The following is a 21,140-nucleotide window of genomic DNA, read 5'->3' on the forward strand; positions in this document are numbered from 1 at the left end:
TTAAAGGAGAGGGGATGGGAAGTGGGGAAAACAATAAAAGGGAGAGGGGAGTCGACAGCTGCTTTCGGTCTTCAAGGCTCAGGTGCCGCCTCAGTCCTCCTGGAACAGACACTCTAGTGATACAACCTCTACCGTCTGTTCCTTATCACGGGACTTCTCTGGATCAGCAACCTTCTTGCAGTGGGATGAATGGACCCAAGTCTCTCTCTCAGCAACCTTCAATGCTGTGGTGCTAGTCAATAAGACCTGGTATGGTCCTTCCCATCTATCAATAAGACAACCTGAGCGTAGAAAATTTCGTATCATTACATAATCCCCAGGTTCAATGTCATGACAATTACTATCTGGTAAATCAGGAATCACCAACTTCAGATTATCATTTTGATTCCTCAACTGTTTACTCATGTTAATCAAGTATTTTACAGTTACTTCATTGTTACATTTCAAATCATCCTGAGGGTTAATCATGACATGCGGTTGTCGACCAAACAGAATTTCAAAAGGAGACAGATTAAGAGGGGACCTGGGAGTGGTTCTGATGCTATACAAAACAATGGGTAAAGCTTCTGGCCACGTCAATCCTGTCTCTGCCATTACTTTACTCAATTTATTTTTAATAGTGCTGTTCACTCTTTCGACCTTCGCACTCGCCTGTGGACGGTACGGAGTGTGCAGCTTACTATCAATTCCCATCAACTTACACATTCCTTGAAAGACATCACCTGTAAAATGGGTACCCCTATCACTTTCAATGATTCTAGGGATACCATATCTACATACAAATTCCTGCACAATTTTCTTAGCTGTAAACATAGCGGTATTTGTAGCTGCTGGAAAAGCCTCGACCCAATTCGAGAAAACATCTATGCAAACAAGTACATATTTCAAATTTCTACATGGGGGTAATTGAATGAAGTCAATTTGTATTACTTGGAAAGGGCCGCCGGCAGGTGGGATATGGGATGGTTCTGTTGGTATTGTTTTTCCAATATTCTTTCTCAGACAGGTAAGGCATGACATTGCTCTTTTACTAGCATGAGAGGAGAATCCTGGGGCGCACCAGTATGCTCTTACCAATTTGCACATCCCCTCCTTGCCTAGATGAGTCAGCCCGTGAGCTGCTTCAGCCAGACACGGAAGGTATGCCCTGGGGGCCACTGGTTTACCATGTCCATCCGTCCAGAGCCCTGAGGACTCCTGGCCATATCCCTTTGCCTTCCAGACTGCCTTCTCCTGAGTGGAACACAAATTCTGCATTTCACACAACTTTTGTGTGTTGATGGTATTAAATACCATCAGTTGTGTGGTGTCTGTCCGTATGGGGGTAGCAGCTGCAAGCTTTGCAGCTTCGTCTGCTCGGCTGTTACCAAGGGATACTGGGTCTTGACTATATGTATGTGCTTTGCATTTGATAACAGCCACTCTGTCGGGTTCCTGTATCGCTGTTAGAAGCCTTTTTATGTGAGCTGCATGCGCTATCGGTGTACCAGCTGCCGTCATGAAATTTCTGAGACGCCATAGCGCTCCGAAATCATGGACTACCCCGAACGCGTATCTAGAATCGGTGTAGATATTGGCAGACTTACCCTTAGCCAATTCACATGCTCTGGTTAGGGCGACCAGTTCAGCAACCTGGGCTGAGTGAGGTGGGCCTAGCGGTTCCGCTTCTATGGTGTCTTGGTCATCTACGACTGCGTATCCAGTACACAAGTCTCCCGAGTCTGACTGTCTGTGACAACTACCGTCCGTGTAGAACGTGAGTTCCGCATCTTCTAGTGGATTGTCACTGATGTCAGGCCTTGCGGTAAAATTTTGGGTCAAATATTCCATACAATCATGTGTATCTTCCTTTGCATTAAATCCTCCTTCCCCATCACTCTCACCTCCCACCCTTTGTGCCTGTCCAGGCACACCTGGGAGAAATGTTGCAGGGTTTAATGCACTGCATCTCCTTATGGTGATGTTTACGGGGGCCATTAATGCCAATTCCCATCTCGTAAACCTTGCTGATGAGACATGTCTGGTTTGGGCAGAATTCAATAAGGCCGATACTGCATGTGGTGTATGGATTGTGAGGTTGTGGCCTAGCACGACATCTTCGCTTTTCGTCACTAGCAATGCTATCGCTGCAACGCTACGCAAGCATGTGGGGAGGGATCGCGCTACCGTGTCTAGCTGAGCGCTGTAGTATGCAATTGGCCTGCTGGCATCACCGTGTTTTTGTGTTAGTACACCTGCTGCGCACCCAGCACTTTCTGTTCCATATAGTTCAAAGGGTTTCCCATAGTCTGGCATACCTAGTGCTGGTGCCTGCGTTAGGCACTGTTTGAGTCTCTCAAATGCTGTTTCGGATTCGTCTGTATGCGAAATCCGATCAGGTTTGTTTGAAGAGACCATTTCCTGCAAAGGTAGCGCCAATATGGAAAACCCTGGGATCCAATTACGGCAATACCCACACATTCCTAAAAACGTCCTGATCTGTTGCTGGGTTTGTGGCAGTGTCATGTCTCTAATGGCTTGGATTCTATCAGCGGTCAGGTGTCTCAGTCCTTGTGTTAGACAGTGTCCCAAGTATTTTACCTTAGCTTGGCATAATTGCAACTTGTCTTTGGAGACCTTGTGACCTGTGTCTGAAAGATGAAACAGGAGCTGTTTCGTATCCTTCAGGGATGCCTCCAATGAATCAGAACACAGTAGTAGATCATCCACGTACTGTATCAACACTGATCCACTTTCCGGTTGGAAAGACTGTAAACAATCATGCAAAGCCTGAGAAAATATACTTGGACTATCTATGAAACCTTGGGGTAACCGAGTCCACGTGTATTGGACTCCTCTGTATGTGAATGCAAACAAATATTGGCTGTCAGGGTGCAGAGGTACCGAAAAGAAAGCGGAGCAGAGGTCAATAACAGTGAAAAATTTGGCAGTGGGAGGAATTTGCATTAGGATGACAGCTGGATTAGGCACTACGGGGAACTGACTCTCAACTATTTTGTTAATCCCTCTTAGATCCTGCACTAGCCTGTAACCCCTCCCCCCACTCTTTTTAACAGGGAAGATGGGACTATTTGCTGTGCTGGACGTTCTTACTAGAATGCCCTGTTGTAGCAAGCGCTCTATTACCGGGAAAACTCCTAACTCCACCTCTGGCTTCAGAGGATACTGTGGGATTTTTGGAGCTATCCTACCATCTTTTACTTGCACAACTACTGGAGCTACATTTGCCATTAATCCAGTGTCCTGTCCATCTTTTGTCCAAAGCGACTCTGGTATCTGAGATGTCATCTCTTCTACTTGGGATGGATTCCTATTTGTCATAATGGAATGTGACATTAATTTTGATGGGGAGTCTAACATGTCTCGTACTTCCTGAGCGTGATTCTCAGGGATGTCCAAGAATACACCTTCAGGAGTACAATAAATGACGCAACCCATTTTACATAGTAAGTCTCTCCCCAGGAGATTGGTTGGTGCCGATGCAGCCAGCAAAAAGGAATGCTTGGTATGCAAAGGCCCTATTGTAATCTCGGCTGGTTTGCTAACAGGGTAGTGCTGGACTACTCCTGTTACTCCCATGGCTGGAATTGTCCTACCAGTGGTTCTCATGCCCACTGTCGAATTGATCACTGACTTGGCCGCCCCTGTGTCTACAAGAAAGTTTAAAGTTTTACCGGCTACATTGATTGCAATCTCTGGTTCGCTTCCAAGACTGGCAATCAATTTAACTGGTTGCAGATTACAGGTATGGCCACACCCCTATTGGGTATGCTGACCTCCCTGAATCCCGCTGGCAGCAACTATTTGTGCGGGGTTTAGCTGGGAACTACCAGAGGCATGCCAATCTCTGTTCGGGGGATATCTTTTTGTTTCCCCTGTATGTGGCTCAAAACTCCGCCTCTGTGGACCCTGCTCCCAATGTCGTGTGTGGTGTTGTTGTCTAGGGGGTTGAAAAGATCTTTGTACATTTCTTACTCTACAGTCTCGTGCAAAATGTCCTGGTTTGTTACAAGAAAAACATGTTATTACACTTGCCTTACCCACAGGATTCGGTGGTACATACGCAGGCTGCCTTGTGGTCAGCGCCTGTATACTTACGGACATCAACTTATCATTTTGCGACTCCCTGTGCCTAGTGATATTTCTGTCGTGATCAATAGCAGCCTCTCTCAAGGTGGACACTGACAGACCTCGCCAACATGGCTGTGTGGTCTGTACCCTAGCTTTTAATGTTTCTTTCAAACCATCCATCAGTACAGATACTGCTACTTCTCGATGGTTTGGGTTGGTCTTAATGTCTTCTATACCAGTGTACTTTGCCATTTCTAATAGTGCCCGGTGAAAGTATTCTGTTGCCGTTTCGGACTCCTTTTGCTTAATGGAAAATATTTTATTCCATTTAACAACGGCAGGGAAATACTCTTTTAGCTGTAAATTTATCCTTTTTACATTATCCTTGTTGTACACGTCTGTAAGCGGTACATCTTTATCCAATGCACAATCAGCTAAAAACTGAGTTGCATCAACATTGGAAGGTAAACAAGCTCTTAGCAGTATCTGCCAATCCTTGTTGTTGGGTTCTACCGTGTTACCTAAATCCCTGATGTATTTTTGGCTAGCAACTAAATCCTTCCTGGGGTCAGGAAATTCGGACACTATTGTTCTTAATTCCATTCTGGAAAATGGAGTGTACATGGCAATATTCCTTATGGGAGTGGCTCCAGACACATCTGTTTTTCCATTGGGAACTGCTATTACCCTTACAGGAGCAATTCTAACAGCCTCTTCCTGTGTAGATTCTACAGCTTGTTGTGGTACAATTGTTTCAGTGTAGTGCATGGTGCCGTACTTACCCGTTGACACGACCTCACCTATCCCTCCGCTAGGGGCTTTCACTAATCTCGTGGGTGTCGCTGTGCCTACTGTGGTCTCTGCTATGGTGGCTGCAAGAGAGAGAGCTGAAATTGTTGCTGAATCGTCTTCTTGATCACACTCCTGAGGAAGGTTCAAAACAGGGTACATCTTGCACGGGTTAATACTTGCATGAGTTATTTGGTTAACATCATTAACATTTACAGTGTTACTAAGAGTTTGTGTTTTACAACCCAGTGCGTTTCTCTCCGCAATCAACTTCTCTCCTGCAATGTATGGTGGAGGAGGAGCTGTGGCAATCAACTTCCTGACTGCCCCAGATCCCGCCGCCAGAGCCAAACCTCTCTGTATCTCACCTTCCTGGTGCCATAACTGTAAATAATCATGATGCTGAATTCGTCTCTTTGCTGATTTTACGAGACATATCCTCCTCCTTAAATTTTGTAACACCTCTGGACTGAAGCTACCTATTCTTGGGAACTTGTCCCTGTCTTGTACAGTCATTCTCTCCCATTCATCACATAAAGATTCGGTGTGAATTCCATATTTTTCACACATTACATATCGTGCCGACCCAACTGGTCGGTTCACAGAATCAACCTGAACCAGGGTTGATCGCCCCCTACCTGAGCAACTGGCCCCCATAGTCTGTAGGTGTTGCTTAGTCCTCCTTGGATTTTCTGTATCAAGGTTTTCAGCAAGCCTTTTCAGACAACCAAATTACTCCACAGTAGGCCGGCGGTGGCGGTTTACCGAGTACCCCACTCACTCGCCCACCTCGACCAATACGACCTGATCACACCGACGTGGTGCTGGCGTACTCGATACAGGGCCCCTATGGAACCTTCAGTTTACTGGAACATATGAGGGTTACCCGCAGGACACTTACTCTTTCCAGTAAAGGTGGGGTTGTTAGATAGTCCCTGAGTGACCAGCGAACTTCCCTTCCAAAAATAAAAAATTACACAAATCACGTCAGAATGTACAAATAGCGTTTGTGACCACTCTACTCTAATGGTATTAGGTCAGATTACTAACTACTGCACACAATTACGTGCGGTCCAATCGTTCAGTACACGAGCACTACTTGTCATGTACTGAAAGACCAATGGAATCGATGTTTCCGGCCGCGATTCCTTCAGCAAGAGCTTATGGCCTATATGGGTTCTGCACCAACACCCCAGGCGTTGTGCCACTGGACTTTTATAGCGGACCTTTTACCTTACGACCTCCTGGTCTTGTTCCTTATGACCTCCTGGTCTTGTTACCTTATGGTCCGCTATACTCTAATGCTCAAATATTATTTAACCAGGGATGCCTCCCTGGCCACCGTATATGTCACTTACACGTATGTCCCTTGACGAGTACCCGACTTTCCTTTTGGTTCCACCTTAAAGTTATATAAACTTTTGTATACAAAACACACTCACTCAACACATGTACACTTTGTTTCTATATCTATTTCTGCGCAGAAATTGTCTTCAGGCCAAGAGTGTTACCAATTAGGAGCAGGATCTGTTAAACTAAATTTCAGATTTTTTTTTCCAAAAATAGATTTGCGTTATTTACCGCGTCGCGTTATCTACCGCTGTGCGTTACTTATCGCTTTTGCGCTAATTCAACTTTTCGTGACTTGGGCTACGTGGGCGTAACCAGACGCTACGTTGCGTAATGAACGCTGCGTGCGTCTGCCTTTTGGATTGCGTACGCTAGTCTTTGTTAGCGACACGTGTACGCAATGCAAAGGATCCACCGTAACACAATATATTTATTTATCAATGTAAATGATCCCTGATCATCTACCGCAATCCACACTGACTGCCTTGTATCTCAGACAAACCGTGTGTTTGTTCTATACTTTAACTATTACCTCTACTATTAAATAACAGCAAATCTCTTTTTAGCACTTTCTATCAACTATAAAATTTGGCAAACAGGAATAGTGATATACGAAAATGAAACAGAAATGCAGATAAATGTATGCGTACGCAAGACAAAAGAAAAATAAACAGTTTTAAAAGACACAAGCGTTTTGTTCTTACTTCCGGTTACCGGATTCCTTCAGCACTCTTTACCAAAGCGAAGCAGACGCTTATCCCGCCAGCACTATGAGACAACCTCCCACCCTTTGCTGGAGGGATAATGTCTGCTGATCTACCTAGTGCAGATGTGAAAAGGACCGGACGAGCCCGCAATTGACAATGCTAAATTACTTTGTCGTATAAACAACCCTTATGAAGCTAAGACCACTGTACGCTGTTTACTTAAGAAATACCGTAATGATACGCTATTTGCGTAACGATCGCTCAGCCGTAGGCGAGACGCTCAAGCGTCACGTTCGCTCACGGCCCAGTGATCACAGGACACGTTATTGGTTATGTCTAGGGGAAAGATTCGCTGTAACGTAGCATACGCTAGAGACCACGAGGAGGTCACCAGCGGTGCAGACGCTCACAACACTATACCTTGATATTAAACCTTATACCGATGAAACACACAGAATACCTTAATGTGAGTACAGGGTGTAAATGCAACCTTGTGTAACCTGGCTACCTACAAAGCTGCTTGGGCGTCACCGACGCTCAAGTGAACACTTAACACTATAGTAAATACACTGATACTGGTTTAGGTTTCCAAGGCCTATTAACTGTATTATATCTAATATACTTGTAAAAAAGGGGGTAACAGTACATATGATACGCTACAATATAACAGACTTCCTAACCACAGAACTAAACAATAAATACAAAAAGACAATACTACGCTGACCTAAATGCAATACAATACAATAATACTATGAAGTATTCAAGAGAAAAGAGGAGAGGGAGAGATAGAGAGAGAAAGAGAGATATTGGCTCGCAGAAAGACAATGATTATGGAGAGAACTTACGCACAAAGGGTATGATCGCCTGCGCCTCGATATCCAGCTCCCGGTTATCAGCAGATAACCGTTGATGAGAGAGTGAGAGCTGGATGTGGTCGGCCTGCCTATTTATGCCCCACACACAATGCAATCTCCTGGTCCTACAATCCCATTGTCCATTGGCCGAAGGAATTCGGCCCTGTATCATAACAAAAGGTCATAGGGTGATTCATACAGGTGGGCTGTGACGATTTCCAACAGCTCAGGTGGGTGGGAAACTGGGTTTCCCGCCGCATACCTGAGTGTGTGCAAATCATAGAAATGGACATAAACTTCTTCTGTCCATAACTATTCGCACGAGCGATTAATACGCTCCAAACCAACACCGGAATATTGCTAATTAAATACTCTTCCGATGGGTACCAAACACTGCTGTATGATTCCTGTTAGACCCTTCGTACGATATAAGGAGGGATTCCTCAGCTCTGGGACATTGTACTTTAACCAAACTTACAGAAACTATCAAAGGGATCATGATCTATAAACTATATTAATTGTGAACATTTGCAACTAATGAGTCGCACGCTACGATCACATAAACTCTACCGTAAATGCGCATACTGCGCGTGCGAGTGCACGCTATTGCGAGTATGCGCTTCCACGGGAGAGCGTACGCACGCGCAGCACGGACCAGTGTGCGGTGCAAATATGGCAGTGTGCATTAAGACATTTTTCTGACTTTGACATAGTGATCAGTGATATATGTACAGGAGGTGTCTGTGTGTACTAGTGATTAGAGATGTGCACCGGAATTTTTTCGGGTTTTGTGTTTTGGTTTTGGGTTCGGTTCCGCGGCCGTGTTTTGGGTTCGAACGCGTTTTGGCAAAACCTCACCGAATTTTTTTTGTCGGATTCGGGTGTGTTTTGGATTCGGGTGTTTTTTTCAAAAAAACCTAAAAAACAGCTTAAATCATAGAATTTGGGGGTCATTTTGATCCCAAAGTATTATTAACCTCAATAACCATAATTTCCACTCATTTTCAGTCTATTCTGAACACCTCACAATATTATTTTTAGTCCTAAAATTTGCACCGAGGTCGCTGGATGACTAAGCTCAGCGACCCAAGTGGCCGACACAAACACCTGGCCCATCTAGGAGTGGCACTGCAGTGTCACGCAGGATGGCCCTTCCAAAAAACACTCCCCAAACAGCACATGACGCAAAGAAAAAAAGAGGCGCAATGAGGTAGCTGTGTGACTAAGCTCAGCGACCCAAGTGGCCGACACAAACACCTGGCCCATCTAGGAGTGGCACTGCAGTGTCAGGCAGGATGGCCCTTCCAAAAAATACTCCCCAAACAGCACATGACGCAAAGAAAAAAAGAGGCGCAATGAGGTAGCTGTGTGACTAAGCTCAGCGACCCAAGTGGCCGACACAAACACCTGGCCCATCTAGGAGTGGCACTGCAGTGTCACGCAGGATGGCCCTTTAAAAAAAAAACCCCAAACAGCACATGACGCAAAGAAAAAAAGAGGCGCAATGAGGTAGCTGTGTGACTAAGCTCAGCGACCCAAGTGGCCGACACAAACACCTGGCCCATCTAGGAGTGGCACTGCAGTGTCACGCAGGATGGCCCTTCCAAAAAACACTCCCCAAACAGCACATGACGCAAAGAAAAAAAGAGGCGCAATGAGGTAGCTGTGTGACTAAGCTCAGCGACCCAAGTGGCTGACACAAACACCTGGCCCATCTAGGAGTGGCACTGCAGTGTCAGGCAGGATGGCCCTTCCAAAAAATACTCCCCAAACAGCACATGACGCAAAGAAAAAAAGAGGCGCAATGAGGTGGCTGTGTGACTAAGCTCAGCGACCCAAGTGGCCGACACAAACACCTGGCCCATCTAGGAGTGGCACTGCAGTGTCAGGCAGGATGGCCCTTCCAAAAAATACTCCCCAAACAGCACATGACGCAAAGAAAAAAAGAGGCGCAATGAGGTGGCTGTGTGACTAAGCTCAGCGACCCAAGTGGCCGACACAAACACCTGGCCCATCTAGGAGTGGATAATATGGGTGGTTTTGCAAAGAAGCAAAAGACAGAGCTGTTTGATATGTCTCTCTGGGGCACACTTTGTAAATTGATTTAATGACAAGTTTATGTAACGATAGAGTATATATAAAGCATTAAAACGTAACTTTTATTTAATTTTACAGACGAAAAAGTTTAATTAATTATATGAAAAAAAGGGCATTGCTGTGTGAAACAGCAAAAAGGGTTAAAACAAGTATTAAATAGTATATAACAACGACGATATAATGATGATATGTCACTCGCCTATTGAAAAATAGGTGACAGAAAATTTGTCTGCACACCCTCTGGATTCTCAGCGAGTATTATTGTAAGACATATGTCCACTGCGAAAATGAAAGTTCTTGTTATCTCTATGAGTTTATGAAAAATACACATGTATATTTCATATGAGAGACACAAGAAGGAAAAACCGGCTTTTTTATTATCGGACTCCTTTTGATATGATCAACTCTACTACGTATTCTGCAGTATTGTCTGACAAATAGGTTCTGCTGGTCAATGAAAGGTATGTACCTTGAAAGGACTACAGTACCCAGTATTCCCAGAGGGTCACCCTTTCTGGTACTGACCGGGCCCAATGCTGCTTGGAGAACACATGCAGGAATTGCCTCAAGCTATTTAAATGAGGCAATTGAAATTTATGCTGGCTCTAAATTTGAAGCTCTCCAAAGATATTATGTTGAGACTAGAGTCAGCGTTTTTGCACCTTTCTCAGTAATCCGTTATTGTGACAAATTAATGAGGCAACCATCTGATAGAAACCTGCAGCTTCGTGTCACTGTGACAACTAATTGCACTTTGCAGTGTTAGAAGGCAGCTGGTGGGGGGGGGGGGGGGGGGGGCGTGGTCTGGGGTCTGAAGGAGGCAGAAGTGCTGGAAAAGAGCTCCTTAGACCCATAATCTAAATCAAATTTTCCGCTTGTGTCCACACCTACCAGGCCACCCCACTTCATCTACTGCCCTCCTGGTGCCCCCCAGCTGAGACCCCTGAGGTACCGCGGAATCGGGGAGCAGTTTTAACTGCTCCCGCGGATTGCGGCCTGCGGGGTCGGAAGAAGCCGGGGTCTCGATTTTAACAGTAGGCCGGAGACGGCTCCGGGACCCGCTGATCGGGCCGCGAACGTCAGGAGGAACAACAAACACCCACCTGCCGCCGGCCGCTTGCTGCGGCTAGTCGTTCTCTCCCTGCCTCCGGCTTCCACAGTGACGGGGACCCGGCAACTCGGCAGACGGGAGGAGGACGGAAGACGCCCGGCGGCCATCTTGGGTTCAGTGAGAGGCACTGTGCTGTGCTTTCACTGCGGCTGCAGCACCGCACAGAAAGAAAAAAAAAGAGATATCCACAAAGCTGGGCTATATAGACTTGCTCACACTACAATATATTACAAAAACAATTACAGTTCTCCCCCCACCCATCTATCCGTCCACCCATCCATCCATCCATTTAATTACTCTATATAATAGCTGGCCAACTCCTTAATCGGTGGCCTGGGGTCCTGTACATACACCCCGATCGAGATATATCAGAGACACCACCATAACAAGTGGAAACATGGGCCCCTAGCCTCGTGCATGCCTGCCTGATGCCACCCTAAGACCACGAGGGGGGTTCTTGCACGATGACGGCCCTCATACTACATAATGCCGAGGAAATGTGAAAGTGTAATTCTAATCTGCTCTATCTAAAGACCGATCTCATGGTGAAAGGGATAAAGAAAAAAAAGAAGGCCAAGACTAAGCCAGACGAGATTCCTCCCACCGCGAATCGACGTTCATCAGATCTACGTCAGTTCCTAACCTCTCCAACCTCGACCCTCTCTACTTCTACTAACGTCCCGACCTTCTCGAGTATACGCGACCCGGTGGACGACATGACCTCCCCTGGGCCTTCAGAGCCCTCACAGGCCCTCTCCTTATCGGCGGAGATAAGTGAAATATTGTCTCATGTACGATCACTTCCCACGAAACAAGACTTCTCCGCATTGGAGACCCGTCTACTATCCACCATCACTCAGGAAGTGACAGCGCTCCGACAAGATATGTCTCAAATCGCGACTCGAGTCGATGTCCTGGAACACCATGAATCGTCTACTGTGGACTCTTTGACTAAATTCCGGGATGTCCTATCTCACCAACAGGACGATATCTCCTTCTTAAAGTCGCGCATAGAGGACATGGATAATCGCGGCCGGCGGAATAATATTAGAGTCAGGGGCCTGCCAGAGAGCGTCCAGCAAACAGACCTGGTACACGCCTTATCTAAGATATTCGGGGAACTTATTGATCTGGATCCGAATAAAGACATCATATTTGATAGAGCCCACAGAGCCCTTCGCCCTCGAGGCTTACCCTCCGACAGACCACGGGACGTGATTTGTAGGCTACACTATTACGCCCAAAAAGAAGATATAATGAGGTCGGCTCGTCTACTTGACAACATTGAATTTCAAGGCGACAAGATTCAGATTTTCCCTGACCTTGCCTGGTCAACCTTACAACAACGTCGCGCCTTGAAACCTCTCACAGACTCTCTCAGGAAGCTCGGGCTGAAATACAGATGGGGCTTTCCATTTTCCCTCCAGGTCTCTCATGGCGGCAAAATTGCGAGTCTTTCTAGACCGTCGGATTTACAGGCCTTCTTCACGATTCTAGGTATCCCCCCGGTTCCGGTTCCTGACTGGGACGCCTTTCACCACCTTCCGGACTTACCTGTTGTACTCCCTCCAGAAGACGCGTGGCAGCAGGTTCGCACCCCACGGATGCGGGGATCCACTCCTGGCCCACAACTTCTGAAGCCTCCTTGAGTGTGATGCCTCGTCCCGAGTGGATGTAAATTTACTTGCCGAATATGTTATACATAGATTTTTTCTATCTTTTCATAGTGCAATGTATTGTTCACCAATGTGATCGGTTTCTGTTTTTACTTGTATTTTCTCTTTTCCTTTTTATTTCTTGTTGTCTTTGTTTACGTGGGTGGATAACAGCGTACAGACACTAAAGTCTATTGAAACCCGGCTTGATGACTGGAGGTTTGTCTGTGCGCTCTTATTCCAATACATGTACTTATATATTTGTATGCTCTATTTTTCATGTTTCACATATGCCTAGTGCATACCTCGGTGATACCGTATATTTAACGAGTTTCTATATTGGGAGTGGTCGCTGTCCTGAACCCCCCGCAGGACCCCAATATGCTGCATCCCCTGTTTCTTTGGACTGGGAGTCGGCAGGATTCCGCTCATATCCTTCTTGCAGCAGTTCTTGTAGTAATACCACTCATGTTTAATGTTAAAGTATTTTTTGGCGGAGATTCCTCCGCCGCAGCTTTTTCTTTATATTTCTTTGCTCCTTCTTTTTTCCTACCTCTCCCCCCTGCTATCTTTCCCTCACCTTTCCCAGGGTCTGCCGAAGAGGAGACTATCCTGAAACGATTGGATCCGACTGTCAATGGGGGTGAGTGATCTACACGTTACTACCCTTAACGTCAAGGGGCTGAATGTCCCTGAAAAAAGGTCTAAACTTCTTAAATGGCTTAGAGACGAGAAAATAGACGTTGCTTTTATTCAGGAAACACACTTCAAGATGGGACACGCTCCGTCCCTAAAATGCCACTATTACCCGCATGTTTTCCTGTCCAATAATTCGGCTGGTAAAACACTGGGTGTAGCCATTCTACTAGCCCGCCATCTGCCTGTACTCAATGTAGCCTCCCACAGAATAGCTGAAGGTAGGGGGTTGCTGGTGAAATGCGACATACATGGCCAACGTTTCTCTTTTTTAAACATATATGCCCCCAACGCTAAACAACCCGCCTTTCTATCCTCAATTCTAGAAGACGCGGAACCTCTATTGGAGGGGGTGGTGGTGATGGGAGGTGATCTGAATTGGACACTGGATCCTCGCCAGGACAATTCTAAAAAGATCTCCAGCAAGCCAGAAAGGGAGCATAGGGGAATGAGGCGTGCTCTGCACAAACACCAGCTGATCGACACTTGGAGATTGACACACCCCACTGATATAGATTACACCTATTTCTCACACCCACACCAGACATATTCTAGGATCGACTATTTATTTTTGAGTCACCGACACTTACACCTTCTGTCTGATGCCTCCATAGGACAGATTGTATGGTCCGACCATGCCCCAGTCAACCTCACCATACGCTTACCTCCCAACGCACATCGCCAATGGTCTTGGCGTTTCAACGACACTTTCTTACAAGATGCAGAATGTAAGTCCCGAATTGATAACGCTTTGGACTCCTATATTGATACCAATGACTTAGATGACATCTCCAAAGTCTCAGTGTGGGAAGCACACAAATGTGTTATCAGGGGGGTCTGTGTCCAAATAGGATCCTTTCGCAAAAAGCAGAGGGAGAAACTCAGAGAGGATTTACTGTCTAAAATACAATCTCTAGAACTTCTACATAAAAAATCCCAAACCCCACAACACTACGCCGATCTCGAAACTGCTAGGGCGGCTCTGAATAAGCTACTCTCAGATAGAGTCAAGTTTTCTTATCGGAAGTGCCGTAGCAGATACTATCAATGGGGCAACAAGCCCGGAAAATTACTGGCCAAAGCACTTAGAGAACATCGTGCTCTTACTTTCATTCATACAATTAAAGACAATCATGGCCAACCCCAACACCAGACATCTCACATAGCCAGGGCCATCAAGACATACTACTCTACCCTGTATAACCTCTCCGGCCCAACCGGCCGACTTGACAGGTCGTCACATCAAAAAGCCATAGTTGAATATTTAAAGACCTTACATTTCCCCACACTGACCGCAACAGAAATAGAAGAGCTGGATGCCCCTTTTTCTACTGAGGAGGTCCAGAGAGTTATTGAATCCTCTCCTAATGGCAAGAGTCCCGGCCCTGATGGATATACTATTGCATATTACAAAGCTTTTAAAGAGAAATTAATCCCCATACTTACAAGAGCCTTTAATACTATATCTGACCAATCGCCCTTCTCCCCACAATCTCTCGAAGCCCATATTGCAGTTCTACCCAAAGAGGGTAAAGACCCCAGTCTTTGCTCCAGCTACCGCCCAATCTCCCTATTAAATATTGATATAAAGCTTTTCGCTAAATTGATTGCAAACCGCCTTAAACTACTATTGCCTGGCTTGATACACGGAGATCAAGCTGGGTTTGTTTTAGGCCGGGAAGCCAGGGACAATACCACCAAAGTGCTCAGCATGATTCACTATGCTGGTCAGCTGTCATCCCCATCTATCCTACTGTCAACCGATGCAGAAAAAGCTTTTGACAGAGTGGACTGGGATTTTATGACCGGAATATTGAGACATCTGGGACTTGGTAACATCTGTCTCCACAGAATCCTATCCCTCTATACCTCCCCATCCGCCAAAATTAAGATTAATGGCACCCTTTCTGACCCCTTTCCAATTCTCAACGGTACGCGACAGGGATGCCCGCTATCCCCATTGCTCTTTGTCCTCTGCATGGAAGCACTAGCCCGAGGCATTAGGGCTAACCCAAATATTTCGGGCTTGTTAGTGAGGGGAACCGAATACAAACTGGCATTATATGCCGATGATCTACTCGCAATAATCACGAATCCGGTCACCTCTCTGCCAAACCTAATGGTGGAGTTTGAGAGGTTTGGAGTCCTCTCTAACTTCAAAATAAATTATTCCAAATCTATTGCCATGACCTTAACTGCACCTCCTGCTATAGTAGAAAGCCTGAAACAAGCCTTCCCCTTCACCTGGCACGATCATAAACTAAAATATTTGGGGGTGTTATTGACCAATGACCTATCCAAAGTGTTCTCCCTAAATTTTAAACCCTTATTGTCTAGGCTACGTTTAGACTTCTTGTTATGGAAAAAGCTGAGATTGTCCTGGTTCGGAAGGATCAACGTAGTTAAAATGAATGCCCTCCCCAGGATTTTATTCTTTCTCCAGACCCTTCCGATACACATCCCCCTACTATGGCTCCGAGATGTCCAGAGGCTTATCCGAACATTCGTATGGGGTGGTAATACACCTAGATTTAAACATGACATTTTGTTCAGGAGAAAACATCAAGGGGGGCAACAACTCCCACATATCCCTAACTATTACCACGCAATACACCTGAATAGGATACTGGAATGGACACGTGCCAAGGATCGCAAACAATGGGTCCTCCTAGAGGAGGGATGTCTCCCATATTATATAGAGATTGCACCTTGGCTCCCTACCCTCCCGAAGGTATCACATCTTACGGTCGCTCCCACGCTCAGATTATGGGCCAAGTTGAGATCCCAGAGTTATATATCCTCCAAACGGTCCCCCTTAACCTCGTTTCTTTATAACTCCGAATTTACCCCTGGCCTTCAAGGGACTGCTTTCGCCCCATGGGCGGAAGCTGGGATCTTTCGAGTCGGTCAGCTGGTGAGCTCGGGTAGGGCGCGCTCTTTTTCAGATGTTCAGTCCTCCTGGAACCTACACAGTGCTGAGTTTTGGAGGTTCCTGCAGGTCCACCATTTTATATCATCTCCCAAGAACTTCTCTGACATAACTAGGGACCTCACTGGATTTGAGAGACTATGTATCTCCCCCAGTTCACCCACACATACTATTTCTCAAATTTATACGTTGATTATGGAAAATTTCTTCCCACAACCTCCTACCTTCTTGGCTTCCTGGGAAAGGGAATTGTCGGGGCTACCTACTCAAATAAACTGGGAATCCGTGTTCAAGAACGCTCAGGCGAGTTCTTTATGCATTTCGACACTAGAAACCCTTTATAAACTTATATACAGGTGGTATAGGACCCCTCGTGCCCTCAATAGAATGTTCCCTTCTCTCTCAAATATGTGTTGGAGATGCAAAAATGCCCCAGGGAGTTTTATACACATTTGGTGGGATTGCCCTCTTATAACTCCATTCTGGGCAGAAGTATTTAAATGCACCGAACAGATAGTAGGTGACGAAATCCCGAGAGACCCAGATTTCTGGCTCCTTAATCATACTCCCGCAGGATCACACTCCTACAAACATTCCCTGTTAAGACACCTTTGCAACGCTGCTAAAGCGGTAATCCCAATTCTTTGGAGATCTACCTCTCCACCCTCAATTAAAATGTGGTTCACAAAGATTGATCACTTTTTGGACATGGAAGACTTGGTTTCCTTCTCATCTGGGAAAACAGTTAACTTCATAGCTATTTGGTTTCCCTGGTACGACTTTAAAGACACATTGCAATATAGGTCCTATATTGCGATATAATCCCCCTCATATTGGTATACGGGCCCATATTCATATATACACCATTATTTATACCCATACTCTGACAATGTTGTTCCTGTACTATGGTCCAGACTTAGGATTGGTGGAGACCGCCCACACACTCCCCAAATAGTCTACCCGCACCATGCAGACTGTCACACCTGACCCTACCCACTCTATTCTTCCCTTGCTTATCCTCTTTTCCTCTTCTCTTCTCTCTTTTCTTCCTCTTTCCCATTCATTGATGCTGTTTTGATATTATGCTCTTCACTTATAAGTTTTTATGATGACAGAAATGCAGATAGATATACTTTGGCCAAGGGCGCTTGACGTGGGGGGTACTGATGGATATATGTTACGCAACATTTCTGTATGCCCTTCTTTCGTCTTTTGTCCTTTGTTTTTTGAAAATGTTTCTGTAATGTTTTTGAATACTGCTTTGACTAATAAAAACAGTTAACACAAAAAAAGAAGGCAGCTGGTTTTTGCAACCTATGTGGTGTGTTTAAAACAATTGTATCTGTCCTCATTTAGACACAGAGCTGCCCTGACACAACCTTTTTTGCAACAATGTATGTCGAAATGTTTAAAATTATGAACAGTTAGCTGCCTTTGCAGCCTGAACAGTGCATATCAAGGGTGTTGTGACTAAGTTGCAAATAGCAATATCCATTCCATATCTAGCAATTCTGCAGGAAACTCTTTATACATAACCACATTTTGTTATAATGAAACAGGGTACTGCTTAGACAGCTTCTGTCAATCCAGATATAAGATTCAACTTATGATATCCCACATGATTGTATATTCCACATGATTGTTCATTAGCATTCTATGAAATCAATTAACTCTTGTTCTATCAGTATTTTAATTGCCTCATTTAAATAGCTTGAGGCAATTCCTGCATGTGTTCTCTACTATAATCATAACGTGGAGGATTCCGTCAGTGAATAATCCCTCCACATCTTGGTCTTCCTTGGGCCATCAATTGACCAATATCAATTGGCGACTGTCAATTCAATAATTTCTCACAGAATCGCATTCTGCTTCAAACACTATCCATTTTCCATGCTGAGAGGTGTTTACCACATCTTCTACAGTCATACCATGCTGGATCTGCCCGATCTCGTCTGATCTTGGAAGCCAAGCAGCATTGGGCCCGGTCAGTACCAGAAAGGGTGACCCTCTGGGAATACTGGGTACTGTAGTCCTTTCAAGGTACATACCTTTCATTGACCAGCAGAACCTATTTGTCAGACAATACTGCAGAATACGTAGTAGAGTTGATCATATCAAAAGGAGTCCGATAATAAAAAGCCGGTTTTTCCTTCTTGTGTCTCTCATATGAAATATACATGTGTATTTTTCATAAACTCATAGAGATAACAAGAACTTTCATTTTCGCAGTGGACATATGTCTTACAATAATACTCGCTGAGAATCCAGAGGGTGTGCAGACAAATTTTCTGTCACCTATTTTTCAATAGGCGAGTGACATATCATCATTATATCGTCGTTGTTATATACTATTTAATACTTGTTTTAACCCTTTTTGCTGTTTCACACAGCAATGCCCTTTTTTTCATATAATTAATTAAACTTTTTCGTCTGTAAAATTAAATAAAAGTTACGTTTTAATGCTTTATATATACTCTATCGTTACATAAACTTGTCATTAAATCAATTTACAAAGTGTGCCCCAGAGAGACATATCAAACAGCTCTGTCTTTTGCTTCTTTGCAAAACCACCCATATTAGCTCTTTCTGCTATAAATGTCCGGGAGCACCACCAACCGTTGTTCTGTCCTTAAAGCCCTTTAGGCGAAATTGGCAGCTTTATGTTGGTTTAAACTGCAATTAGAAACTTCATTAGTATTATATATTTCTTATCAAGCAATGTACAATCTGTTCCAGTGCAGATCTCAAAAAAACCCACCCATCTAGGAGTGGCACTGCAGTGTCAGGCAGGCTGGCCCTTCCAAAAAACACTCCCCAAACAGCACATGACGCAAAGAAAAATGAAAGAAAAAAGAGGTGCAAGATGGAATTGTCCTTGGGCCCTCCCACCCACCCTTATGTTGTATAAACAGGACATGCACACTTTAACCAACCCACCATTTCAGTGACAGGGTCTGCCACACGACTGTGACTGAAATGACGGGTTGGTTTGGACCCCCACCAAAAAAGAAGCAATTAATCTCTCCTTGCACAAACTGGCTCTACAGAGGCAAGATGTCCACCTCATCATCATCCTCCGATTCATCACCGTGTACATCCCCCTCCTCACAGATTATCAATTCGTCCCCACTGGAATCCACCATCACAGCTCCCTGTGTACTTTGTGGAGGCAATTGCTGCTGGTGAATGTCTCCATGGAGGAATTGATTATAATTCATTTTAATGAACATCATCTTCTCCACATTTTCTGGAAGTAACCTCGTACGCCGATTGCTGACAAGGTGAGCGGCGGCACTAAACACTCTTTCGAAGTACACACTTGTGGGAGGGCAACTTAGGTAGAATAAAGCCAGTTTGTGCAAGGGCCTCCAAATTGCCTCTTTTTCCTGCCAGTATACGTACGGACTGTCTGACGTGCCTACTTGGATGCGGTCACTCATATAATCCTCCACCATTCTTTCAATGGGGAGAGAATCATATGCAGTGACAGTAGACGACATGTCCGTAATCGTTGGCAGGTCCTTCAGTCCGGACCAGATGTCAGCATCAGCAGTCGCTCCAGACTGCCCTGCATCACCGCCAGCGGGTGGGCTCGGAATTCTGAGCCTTTTCCTCGCACCCCCAGTTGCGGGAGAATGTGAAGGAGGAGATGTTGACAGGTCGCGTTCCGCTTGACTTGACAATTTTCTCACCAGCAGTTCTTTGAACCCCTGCAGACTTGTGTCTGCCGGAAAGAGAGATCCAAGGTAGGTTTTAAATCTAGGATCGAGCACGGTGGCCAAAATGTAGTGCTCTGATTTCAACAGATTGACCACCCGTGAATCCTTGTTAAGCGAATTAAGGGCTCCATCCACAAGTCCCACATGCCTAGCGGAATCGCTCTGTGTTAGCTCCTCCTTCAATGTCTCCAGCTTCTTCTGCAAAAGCCTGATGAGGGGAATGACCTGACTCAGGCTGGCAGTGTCTGAACTGACTTCACGTGTGGCAAGTTCAAAAGGTTGCAGAACCTTGCACAACGTTGAAATCATTTTCCACTGCGCTTGAGACAGGTGCATTCCACCTCCTATATCGTGCTCAGTTGTATATGCTTGAATGGCCTTTTGCTGCTCCTCCAACCTCTGAAGCATATAGAGGGTTGAATTCCACCTCGTTACCACTTCTTGCTTCAGATGATGGCAGGGCAGGTTCAGGCGTTTTTGGTGTTGCTCCAGTCTTCTGTACGCGGTGCCTGTACGCCGAAAGTGTCCCGCAATTCTTCTGGCCACCGACAGCATCTCTTGCACGCCCCTCTTGTTTTTTAAATAATTCTGCACCACCAAATTCAAGGTATGTGCAAAACATGGGACGTGCTGGAATTTGCCCATATTTAATGCACACACAATATTGCTGGCGTTGTCCGATGCCACAAATCCACAGGAGAGTCCAATTGGGGTAAGCCATTCTGCGATGATCTTCCTCAGTTGCCGTAAGAGGTTTTTAGCTGTGTGCGTATTCTGGAAAGCGGTGATACAAAGCGTAGCCTGCCTAGGAAAGAGTTGGCGTTTGCGAGATGCTGCTACTGGTGCCGCCGCTGTTGTTCTTGCGGCGGGAGTCCATACATCTACCCAGTGGGCTGTCACAGTCATATAGTCCTGAGTCTGCCCTGCTCCACTTGTCCACATGTCCGTGGTTAAGTGGACATTGGGCACAACTGCATTTTTTAGGACACTGGTGAGTCTTTTTCTGAGGTCTGTGTACATTTTCGGTATCGCCTGCCTAGAGAAATGGAACCTAGATGGTATTTGGTACCGGGGACACAGTACCTCCAACAAGTCTCTAGTTGCCTCTGCAGTAATGATGGATACCGGAACCACGTTTCTCACCGCCCAGGATGCCAAGGCC

General features: G+C 45.4%; 1 protein-coding gene and 1 pseudogene across 1 annotated transcript in view; both read left to right on the forward strand.

Annotated features, from left to right (window-relative positions):
- LOC134936129 (complement C3-like) overlaps positions 1–21,140 on the forward strand; it is an 828,079-nt gene that overhangs the window by 192,819 nt on the left and 614,120 nt on the right. The gene's annotated exons all lie outside the window — the stretch shown is intronic.
- Positions 18,174–18,292, forward strand: LOC134938043 (5S ribosomal RNA; annotated as a pseudogene).

Source organism: Pseudophryne corroboree, chromosome 6 (assembly GCF_028390025.1).
Source record: "Pseudophryne corroboree isolate aPseCor3 chromosome 6, aPseCor3.hap2, whole genome shotgun sequence".
NCBI lineage: Eukaryota > Metazoa > Chordata > Amphibia > Anura > Myobatrachidae > Pseudophryne > Pseudophryne corroboree.